Raw genomic sequence first — 1951 nt, forward strand, 5'->3', positions numbered from 1 at the left:
TTGAGAGGGGACTCTGGTGCTGGCCAATGTCAGATGCTTCCTGTGACTGGCCTTGGGCATTCTATTTGGAGCTGCAAACAATTCACAGTTGGTGGCTGCCTCTGCTGGAAGATCCAAGCAGTGCACCAAGGCTGCCTTTACTTGCACTTGGCTGGGGGAAGATCAGCAAAAGTCCCAAGGTACCCCTGAGTTCTGCCTCTGCCTACTTCCACATGTGGGTACCTGTTCGTCTCAGTCACTCAAAGAGCCTCTGGAGGTACTCAAGTTGCATGAGGTAGTTTCTCAGTGAGTCCCAGGTAGGGGCAAGTGGTGGTCACCAGATTGATACAGGTTTAAACTTGGTGACTGTGCAGGGACTGAGGCCAATCAGCAAATGTCCCATGGCATAACAGGTCCAGCTGCCACCTACTGGGTCCTCACACCCCTTTGAGCTGGGTACAGAAGACTCAGACCTGCTTTCTTGTAAGAATAGAATTAAAAGGTCCAAACAGTCCACATGGCAGGACTTAGATTGTCGGGGATGCATAGTCTGACATCAGCATGTGAGCTCAAGGGCTTTGCAGAGGGTCTGTGGGTTGTCAGAGACATAGAGCTACTTCCTGTTGTGGACTATCCATGGTCCCATGGGATGCAGCTGGAAAGTGAGAGCATGGTGGGGTCATGGAGCTCTGATCCAGTCACTATTTCCCACACAGTTTAGTCCCCTCTTGCGTGCCTGTTCCTAGCCGATGTGATCCTCCATTTCCATCCTAAGATAACTGCAGTTCTCTTCAGATGTCTGACCAGATGCATGGTCACTGGCAGCCTGCGCAGCACCATCCCTGCCTTCTTTCCTCAAGGCTGGGTGAGCCAGGCTGGCTGGGGTGCAGGGAACGGCAGATGAAGGTCCCGTGGGTGGGCTGAAATTCTGTTAGAACCATTACGATTTTTTAAATGTTTTTTTTCTGCGTCTGCTCCTTCACAAGAACAAAGCAACCAAAGTGATGCTTAGCTTGCTCTCTTGGAAGCACAGTTCTGCCTTGCACCAGTGCCACATGTCACCAGAGCAGTGAAGAGAGCAACTAGAGGAAAAAGACAGGGCATTCCTCTCCCAGCAGTGCAACACCATCACAGGCATGATGCTGCCTGGAGAGCTGACCACTGCTGGAGTGCTGAAGGCTTTTAGGCACAGAGTGAAATGATCTGATTTATATTTTTTAAAGATCACTCTGATTTGTATTTTTATTTTCATTAAAAATTGTGTTAGTAATTTAATTTTTTTCAATTAGATCTGACATTCAATATTAGTTTCAAGTGTACAAAATAGTGGTTAGACATTTATATAACATATAAAGTGATCCCCTGATAAGTCTAGCATGGGGTCTCTTTTAAAAGGGTATGAATCCTATTCATGAGGGCTCTACCCTCATAACCTACCTCAAAAAGACCCACCTTTTATTTATTTTTAATCAGCCTTATTTGGGTGGCATTCATTAATCAAATTGCATAGGTCAGGTGTACAATTCCATAATGCATCATCTGTATATTGTATTGTGTTTTCACTGCCTTCAAGTCGAGTCTCCTTTCATCACCATTTATCCCCCCTGTGACCTCTTCTCTCTCAACCCCCACCACTCCCTGTCAATCCTAACCCCCAACCCCAACACACCACCCTCACCTGCCACTCCACACCCCACACCCCCACCCCACATCTGCCAGCCCCCATTCACCACCACTACCCCCACCACCCATCCCACACACTTACCCCACACGCTTACCCCCCAACCCCCATCCTCCACCTGTCACCACACATCCCACCCCCCACACCACCCAGCCCCCATCTGCCACCCCCCAGCCCCTACCCCCACCCCCCACCACTATCCCCCACCCCCACCCCCCTTCCCCTGTTTGTGATTTGACATTTGAAATGATATTTGAGATGTGTCTTGAGGGCTCAGGTAGGATTCAGACA

General features: G+C 49.1%; 1 non-coding gene across 1 annotated transcript; it reads right to left on the reverse strand.

The window, feature by feature from the left end:
• Window positions 1-945: 945 nt before the first annotated feature.
• On the reverse strand, window positions 946-1148 carry LOC129151958 (small nucleolar RNA SNORA74). Its single transcript, XR_008558665.1, has one exon. It is a non-coding gene; the product is annotated as a small nucleolar RNA SNORA74 (small nucleolar RNA).
• Window positions 1149-1951: the final 803 nt, after the last annotated feature.

This window comes from Eptesicus fuscus, chromosome 16, assembly GCF_027574615.1.
Source record: "Eptesicus fuscus isolate TK198812 chromosome 16, DD_ASM_mEF_20220401, whole genome shotgun sequence".
Classification (NCBI taxonomy): Eukaryota; Metazoa; Chordata; class Mammalia; order Chiroptera; family Vespertilionidae; genus Eptesicus; species Eptesicus fuscus.